The following is a 9272-nucleotide window of genomic DNA, read 5'->3' on the forward strand; positions in this document are numbered from 1 at the left end:
GGAGCATCCAGACAAGGCAACATACATATTGATTGGGTGACCAGCACAATTAGCAAGTGTCAATAGTACAGATTAAGCCATCTGGTGTTTTACAATGAATGATTGGCTTCACATAATGAATAACTGACCTAACTGACCTTACATACTGAATGCTTCCTCATCTGGTTAAATGGCTCTACATAATGAATGCTTTTCCACCTCATTAACCCACTACCCTCGCCTCCAACACCCCGTTAACTGCAAGTGCATATCTGATCTGAGTCATGCTCAGCTGAACCTTTTGTTTCACAAAGATCAAAACTTAACTCTTTCCCTACCTGCTCATACCTTATACACATTCTCATTCCCTCCTTTTTATCATTTCATGATAACCTATGGCATTACCAGCTTTCATAAGACTGATAGCTGGTATTTAGGCAAGTTATTGACTCACAGCATACAACGAATATAACAAAAATTACTAGTCCGTTACAATAAATAGAATTTGAAGAATCCTCCCATGTGGAAAAAAATTCACCAGTAAAGTTCTTAAATCCACAGAGCTGGACAGGCAATTCGATGCGGCCAATAGGAGGACGGATCCCCAGCACGCGCAGAAATGAGCCAGTTGCCAAAATCTCCTTGAGTAAAGTCCAACTTGAAAACAAAATTCAGTCTGTCCTTGTGCATCAGTCCATGGAGAAATCTGATTTCTTGGATAACTGCATTAAGTACTTCACAAAACTGATGAAACTTCCATCCTTCCGGAGATGCTTCAGATGGAGGATACCAGTGCAACTGAGTGTGCAGTGCAGCAGTTTCAGCTGCAGGCTAGGTGAATTCAGCATTCTTTGCTGCTTCTGCTCCCACTCTGCTGTCAAATGTAACAAAGCCAAGTGACTGTTGTGATGTTAGCTTGATCAGTCAACCTTCATATCCATTAAATGATCGAAAGACAAGGTAAATGTGGTTTAATGTCCGTAGGAAGGCCACTGACAAAATGCATATCGACCTCCTCTTCATTTGTTACTAGCTTCTTCACTTTTCGTGCTCATGACTGGGGAGCTGACTGAATCTATTCGATCAGGCTGTGGAGGAGTGGGCGGTAGTCCTAAGGCATGCTTTACCTGTGAATGGAGAAGCTCTCCAAAAGATGTTAGCTGCTAAAAGTATCTTTGCCTTTCCTCTCTCATTCCTTCCTTGCCAAGGTGGTTAGCAATATTGTTGGGGAGATTTCACTGGGGTGTTTAATGTAGGGCTAGGGAGGGTGACACTAGTTCTGCAACAGACACTTCTAGTTCCAGCCCTGAAATGGTTAACAACAGCCAAGCGAGCTGCTGCTGGCGACTGCATGACTACCTGGCTGGAGCTTGTAAGGGATATGCATAATGTTAATTAAATCTTGGAGCCTGTAAATACCAGCCAGTATCAATTGCCCCATCGAAACTCGGGATTAATAAAGAAACCGATCGGAATCTGTAACTGTTAGACAAGTGTGAATTGCTCTATCGGAACCTGTAACTGTTAAGTGTGAATGACTCTATTTAAGTCTGTAATTGTCAATTTAGTTAAACTGAAACTATTGAAAATGGCTAGCCTGTCAGACGCATAGTAATTCCTTGAAACAATGAACTATTGAATACGGGATCGGAACCGCTCCCGGGGATGGCTGAGCCATTGTCAAGCACAGCAGGAGCTGGACAGGCACTTCGATGCGGCCAATAGGAGGACGGATCCCCAGCGCGCGCAGATGAATGGACTAATGGGGAAGGCGAACTGACTGGGGACTCCAGGCAGCGCGAAGTATAATTGTGTCAAGTTTGAACGAGAAGGGAGAACGCCTTCTCCAACGAATGCATGCTTGTAGATTCGTTGTACCAGTTAAGATTCTGTGAATAAACGGCTGTCTGCGTCTAATCATAGTTGCCAGTGTGAGTTTCTCCTTCCGAAAGAACACGCAAAGACGGGACCCCGCGGGTCCGTCTTAACAATATGAAGACAGTCACACACTTACCTGCACTAAATTGTATCTGCCTATTTCAACCTTCTTTGAATTCTTGAAGTCTATTACTCTCTTTACTATTTATGACATTATCAAGTTTTATACAATCCATAAACTCCTAAATTGTACTGCCTAAACAATTCAGCCAATTATAAACAACAATCAATGGTCCTAAAATCAAACCCTGTGGGTATTCCATTCAGGTTATTCAAAAATTATTTTCCTTTAACAAATCAATACTTGGCTAATCTGAAAGCTGTCAGGAAATGTATTTCAAAAGTCTGGAACAGCAAGAAAACAACAGAATGATTCCTGTGGTTTAGCAATTGAAGAGGCGACTTCAATTCAGAGTTAAATCTCAAATATTCATGGGAAACAAATGCTGAATATTTTATAATACATTCTCCAAATGAAACATCCATAAGACAAACGAGCGGAGGTAAGGCCATTCGGCCCATCGAGTCCACTCCGCCATTCAATCATGGCTGATGGGCATTTCAACTCCACTTACCTGCCTTGTGACATCAAGAATTTATCAATTTCTGGCTTGAAGACATTTAGCGCCCCAGCCTCCACTGCACTCTGCGGCAATGAATTCCACAGGCCCACCACTCTCTGGCTGAAGAATTGTCTCCGCATTTCTGTTCTGAATTTACCCCTCTAATTCTTAGGCTGTGTCCACGGGTCCTAGTCTCCTCGCCTAACGGAAACAATTTCCTAGCGTCCACCCTCTCCAAGCCATGTATTATCTTGTAAGTTTCTATCAGATCTCCCCTTAATCTTCTAAACTCCAATGAATACAATCCCAGGATCCTCAGCCGTTCCTCATATGTTAGATCTTATTTGGAGACAAAATAAAATAGTCAGAATTAGAGTGGCAACTTTGGTAGAGATCAACATTCCTTTAATTTGCAATATGGAGGGAGCCAATGAAGTCTTAATAATTAAAAGAACGGAAACAACACAGCCTCAAGTTCTAATATTCTCTCATATATTAAAACATCAAAATGAAAATGCACTCTTCTTTTCGTGAACACTCTGCATTACAAACACAGCAAAGATATTTTAATACAATACTCTCATCTGGCGAAAGCCTGACCACTGGCCCAACTTTTTTTAAAAACAGACATTGTAGAATTTCAAACTAATCAGAGGCTCAAGGCACTCAAATCACTTTATTTTAAGGTTACTTTTAAGGCCGAAGGGCCTGTATCCACACTGTAGGGAATCTAATCAAGTTTGATCATTTTAAGAAGGGCATAATGTTGTACAATTTCAATGAAAAAACAAAATCTGCACCATTACATAGCTCACAAAACACACTGAATTGAGATTCTGATTCAAACAAGGAAAAACAGTTACTTCAAGGGATTTTCTGAACCAGTATTTTAACAAACCAAAATTTTTAAACATCAAACACACTCAGCATGGCACAATTTACATTGAAACTTCCCTTTATTTGACCTTTAATTTCAGCAATTCTCAGTTTTTTGCATTCTGTCACTGAAATGACACTTATAAAAAAAGAAAGCCCCTCATAGTGGACCACATGGTGCCACAGTTCCAAGCCACACTCTTCCCCCAGAATAAAGACTCTCAGACCCTCAATTTCACCACTGGGGACTTTAACCCCTTTCTCACTTTACTCCTCACAGAGGCTCAAACTCCACAGAAACACAGAGAACTCGAACCCCAATACAGCACGGAGGCCTCAAACCTCAAATTAACCCAGCCAGGAGTCTCAAACCCCAATACACAGAGAGGATTCGAACCTCAATTAATTCCCCCCTCCCCCCACCACCACCAACCAATGCAGCACAGAGAACTGGAAGCTCTGTTTGACAGTGCCCTTGCAAAACTGTCTCTCTTGACTGAACTAATTACCATTCCAGGAATCCGTAGAATAGACAGCAATCGAGCGAGGTGACCATCTCTGGCATACAGGAATATCGAGAGAGACCCAGATTTAAAATCTTACATTACGGGCCTGCCCGTCTCGAGACACAAATGTTCCAGACGATCACTGACACCGACCGATCATAACTATTCATTTGGATCCTGCCAACTGCGCCATTATTGCCCCATCTCGCTCCTCAGTCAAAGCAAAATGCTCAGAGACACAGTAGTTTTATCTCCACCATCTTTACTCCAGGATTTGGAGGGAGAGAGAACGATTGCCCACGTGCAGAGACAGGAGTTCTCAGTCTTCTCTGGAATAGGGGCTTCTTAATGAATTATATAGTCAATTTATAGGGAGGAGCATCCAAATTGGGTAACCGTTGCAATCAGTGCATGTCAATAGTAGAGATTAAGCCATCTGGAGTTATACAATGAATAACTGGATCCACATAATGAATACTTTTCACCTTGTTAACTGACTTTACATACTGAATACTTCCTCATCTTGTTAAAATGGCTCTACATATTGAATGCTTTTCCACCTTGTTAACCCACTACCCTTGCCTCCAGCAAGTTCTTACCCAAGTCATACTCAGCTCAAGCTTTCATTTCACAAAACTCAAAACATAATTCTTTCCCTATCTGCTCATACGCTATACACATTCTCACCCAGGGTAGACAGTCAAGAACTCGAGGGCATAGATTTAAAGTGAGAGGGGAAAGATTTACAAAGGGTTCTAAGCAGCAAATTTTTCACACAGGGGGTGGTGCATGTATGAAATGAGCTGCCAAAGGACGGGGTGGAGGCTGGTACAATTACAACATTTAAAAAGCATCTGGATGGGTATATGAATTGGAAGGTTTAAAGGGATATGGGCTAAATGCTAGCAAATGGGACTAGATTAATTTAGGATATCTGTTCAGCATGGACGAATTGAACCAAAGGATCTGTTACCATGCCATGTATGACTCTAAATTGCAATAAGACGAAGATTTTCAGTCCAGATCAAGGAGGTGGAAATACCTCCTCTATTACTGAAAGCAACTTTAGTCCGACAAAACAAGAGTTCTGGTTCTAGATCCTGTGCGTTCTGCTGCTCTACCAATTACAGATTCTGTTCTTGGTGGAACAACAACTTGTCTGACACTGAGAATTAACTATGAATGTGCAGTCACTTTCTTTCAGCTTTTAATTCATTGCTGGAACTTATTAAAAATAAGAATTAAAATGCACTTTTGAAAAAACTATTTTAACCGAATTGGCTGTTAATGTACTTTTTTCAGTGTTAGACATAATATAAATTATAGCTGGAAAAGATGGTAAGCCTATGGAGTAGACAAATTAATTCAGCTATGATCCAAACATCACATATAACACGCGTAAAGAATCAGTGAATAAATGAAAAGCTTGACTTCAGCAACTAATCTCAAGAGCTCACTTCATGTTTTCATGATTGTGCCAACAAAATAACTGAAAGATTTAAAACTTTCTCAAGTAAGTCAATATACAGGTATTCTTATGTTTACTAAGGTTTAAGCTGTGATATCCAGCCAAACCAAATCCACAAAATCAAACAGTTCTCAAAATAATGTAATATTAACATGATGGATAGTCCTTCACATGATATTTGTAGGCTCTTTAAACTCTAAGCATATTAAACAACCTCATTCTCTAAAAGAAGGCCTTTGATTTGCATTAAAAAGATGTTATATAGAGGATAGCCAGCAAATTATTTTTGTGGCAATACAGTCATTTAAGCTAATTACAAGATTGTACCTCATTGCTGCATATTTATTCTATATAATGAAGATTATATTTTTAGAATTTTGTTTTTAACCAAAATTCTCAAGCTGACATGCAGTGACTACATTTAAAGACAAGTGTTTACAAAGTTAAAAGATAAAAAAAAAGTTTTGTTTCAAAATACAATTCAAAGTTCTAGACCAAAAAATCCCAAGAAATCCAAGATTGTTATACACAAGATAAAGGCACTGGTGTCACAAATCACTTGCACTAATCAATCTGAAAAAGACAAATCTAAAAAACATGTCCCAAAAATTCAGAAGGTTGTTGTGAAACTTGAAAGGGTTCCGAAAATATTTACAAGGATGTTGTCAGGGTTGGAGGATTTGAACTACAGGGAGAGGATGAAAAGGCTGCGTCTGTTTTCCGTGGAGCATCTGAGGCTGAGGGGTGACCTCAAAAGGTTTATAAAATCATGAGGGGCATGGATAAGATAAATAGACAAAGACTTTTCCCTGGGGTGGGGGAGTCTAGAACTAGAGGGCATAGGTTTAGAGTGAGAGAGGAAAGATATAAAAGAGACCTAAGGGGCAACTTTTTCACACAGAGGGTGGTACATGTATGGAATGAGCTGCCAGAGGAAATGGTGGAGGCTGGTACAATTGCAGCATTTAAAAGGCATCTGGGTGGCAATATGAATAGGAAGGGTTTCGAGGGATATGGGCCAAGTGCTGGCAAATTGGACCAGATTAGGTTAGGATAACAGGTCAGCATGGACGAGTTGGACTGAAGGGTCTGTTTCAGTGCTGTACATCTCTATGACTCTAATTAATGAGATGAAACAGTGCAAAACTCTGGATACAAAACATGAAATATGGGAGATAAAAATGTTAATATTCCAGCAAGTCAACTCCTTCTAAGTCACCATATAAAATTTCTCCCTCCTTAATGTAAATATCAGCAACAAGGTATATTCTCACAAAGGTAATTGCCATGTATAACTTACATTTTTCCTCTGCCATTGAAGATGGGTGAAGGAAATGTCTTGGACCATTTATTAGTATGTAAACAACATATCTCAAAACCCAATGGATTAATCACAAGAATTAGTACACAGATAGCACACGATCCATGGAAAAACAGATTGGTTTGCACAAAAATATAGATCCAGATGATAGGATTCTTTTTTGTTGTTGAAAGGATCCTTCAACTTTGGGTGATAAAGTAAACTGACATCTTGAAAAAAATGTGTGCTGTTTTATTGACATTGTTGGCCATTGTTGCAGATGTTGTGTGAAACTTGTCATGACTGTCAAAATGTGACCAGACCTTTCAAAAGATTTGGCCTGAAGCCTCTTCAATGTGGTGACAGCTTTGGATAAAGAAGTTTATTTTCCCAGTTTTGTCATCACAGAACACCAACCAGTCATGGACAAGTCTCAAACAAGTAATTGTATGAATGTTCTGTGAACACAACATGGCCAATGGATGCTCCCCACTCGGAGGATGTTTCTATTCCCAGTTACACAACATAATCAACTAATAAGCAAAATCAAAAGACCCCAGTTCTCTCAGGAATGCATGACCTTTGAGAGTTTGTCTCGTTAACAATAATCCTCTCTTACACATCTGAAAGATTGAAATACTATCAACATAACCATGGAACCTGCCCCCAAATATCATGTTGAATTCATTATTTTACCCTTCTGTGGACATCCAGATTGTCTTTAATGCAATTTATTGCTGCCTTAAACACAGGTGAAGACAAGAATCAAAAATTAACCTTCTGATCAGGTTATTCTTGCAACACTTGTATAATCTCTCCAGAAAGACTGCAGTCATCATTAAGGATAAAATGTTGCAGAACAACCATTTGTCAACAACGCAGTAACTCAATAGTTTTGGCACAGATATGAATTGCAGCTCACTAACAGCTATGTAAATTGTGCCGATTTTTTAAAACTGGAGACAGCTCACATCAATAGATTATCAGCAGGAAAAACATTTTCAAATCAAAGTTCTTTCCTCATTTGTCTAAATAAATGATTTTTTTTCAAATATTTGCATGTTTCAGAGACAAATTACCCTAAAAAAAACCACAATATATGTATTCCTCCTTGTCGCAATCACATTCACTACTTTCATTAGCCATCGACAGCATACCAATATATTACCAATCAACCAAGTTCATTTGTCTTTTTTTACAGTACACTCTTTGCTTCACATAAGAATTACAAGTTTATTAATTAACATAATTATTCAAGTGTTCAATCGCATCTCAAGTTTATTCTCCAACCTCATTTTCACTTAAGTATGCCTATATTTCACTTTCTAAACTAAAATTGAAAATATAACAAATGTAATCTCAATTTCACTTGATAGCAACTTCTGCCCATCCTTTCAGCGCAAACGCAAAAAAGATGAATTAGAAATCTATATGGTACCACTTGCTTATTTTGTTAACATCTCGGTGGTGTAAAATGCTTGGAAATATTCAGTTAGGGTAACCATAGGACCCAGCACATCGGGATTTGGACACCAAAACTAAATATTTCCATGTCTGGAGAGGATTCGAAAAATAATTTATGAGTCGGAATTTTAATGTGTCTTAGATTAACAAAGACCAATCAAAACCTTTACAAGTTAAATGCAATGTTTTCAATAAGTTGTCACACAATACAATAAAGACGAGGTTTTTAAACAGATGTGTCGTTTAAAATGGACAAAAGACTTGTGATCGCATCGCGAGACCAAGTCAGTCTCTGTTATTACTAGAAACAAGACGATCTCTAAGTATGAGCTCAGAGAACCGACCGAGATTAAAGTGCGCGATAAACATAAAGCATATCGGTGTCTTGGAGAATTTCTGCAAGGCAGTGGGTGAGATGTCAAAACTGCAATTACTGAAAGAATACATAAAAGGCCCCACACGTAATATATTGGGGAGAGGGAAGGGATGCGTTAGGCACGGGATTGAAACAATCGCAGTTACTGAATAAACATACAATTAAAACCAAAGTATGGGCATTAACTATAAACTATGTGCGTAGCACAGAAAAACAGATCCGTCACGCGTGGAATGCAACAGAATTATCCATTAAATCGATGACCGAAACGACCTGACAAGGGCCTCGGGACTCTTTGCAATTTCCTTCGTGTTGCACCCGCATCCCAGGCGGGCAGCGACGGCGGAGTTGGTCACTCGAGGTCGGGGGTAGGCCTCTTCTCCTACACTCCGTTCTCCTGTCGCCATTTTAACCCACGGTTTTTTCGCTAAGGTCTCCAGGGATTTTTCTTACCGCCCCCATCCCATGCCCCTGACCAAGGGAGGCGATTCCCCAACACCGCACACATTAGAGAGAGACAGAACCACGGTGGGCCCGGGGCCTCACTCCTTCTTCAAACGCTGACGTGCGCATCCACCGCGCCGACTATAAATAAAGTGAGTCACGCAGCAGGGATCGGGAGCCGGCTAATATATTAAAAAAACTATTAACACGTACAGCCGCGTATTTGCGCTTTTAACTTACGGTCCACTGCAGCTCTGCTTCCGCGGTTAGACCGGTATCCCTCTCCAGCAACCCCCAGCTTCACACACAAACACTGCCCGAGTAAACAAGATGGCGGCCGCCGCAGCCGCTTCCCGCC

At 40.0% G+C, this 9272-nt stretch overlaps 1 protein-coding gene across 3 annotated transcripts in view; it reads right to left on the reverse strand.

Annotated features, from left to right (window-relative positions):
• rad21b (RAD21 cohesin complex component b) overlaps nucleotides 1-9272 on the reverse strand; it is a 52521-nt gene that overhangs the window by 42664 nt on the left and 585 nt on the right. Inside the window, exon 1 of one of the 3 annotated variants that reach the window (XM_043688995.2) lies at nucleotides 9155-9272. The exons of 1 other annotated variant lie outside the window; for it this stretch is intronic. The gene's annotated coding sequence lies outside the window, so the exon portion shown is untranslated. Of the gene's footprint in view, nucleotides 1-8743; nucleotides 8914-9154 lie in introns of those variants that run through there. One more of the 3 variants, XM_087986047.1, reaches the window with a different exon arrangement.

Source organism: Chiloscyllium plagiosum, unplaced genomic scaffold (assembly GCF_037043375.1).
Source record: "Chiloscyllium plagiosum isolate Xiang-an unplaced genomic scaffold, Cpla_swu_hap1 HiC_scaffold_4, whole genome shotgun sequence".
Taxonomy (NCBI): domain Eukaryota; kingdom Metazoa; phylum Chordata; class Chondrichthyes; order Orectolobiformes; family Hemiscylliidae; genus Chiloscyllium; species Chiloscyllium plagiosum.